This window comes from Lupinus angustifolius, chromosome LG19 (genome assembly GCF_001865875.1).
Source record: "Lupinus angustifolius cultivar Tanjil chromosome LG19, LupAngTanjil_v1.0, whole genome shotgun sequence".
NCBI classification, from domain to species: Eukaryota; Viridiplantae; Streptophyta; class Magnoliopsida; order Fabales; family Fabaceae; genus Lupinus; species Lupinus angustifolius.
This window is the reverse complement of record NC_032027.1, coordinates 9,363,959-9,364,303: the sequence shown is the minus strand read 5'-3', so window position 1 is coordinate 9,364,303 and position 345 is coordinate 9,363,959.

Here is a 345-nt window from a genome sequence, read left to right as displayed (position 1 = left end):
GAGGATGAGGATGAGGATAGGATTTGGATTAGGATGAGGATGAGGATAGGATTTGGATTAGGATGAGGCTGAGGATAAGGATGATGATGAAGAAAATGATGAGGACGAGAATGAGGATAGGATAAGGACGAGAACGAGGATAGGATGAGGACGAGAATGAGCATGAGGACAGGATGAGGATGAGCACGAGAATTAGGATAGGATGAGAACGAGGATGCGGATAGGATGAGAACGAGAAGGAGGATGAGGATAGGTTGAGGTTCAGATGAGGAGTAGAATGAGGACGAGGAAGAGAATGAGGATGAGGATGAGGATAGGATTTGGATTAGGATGAGGCTGAGGATA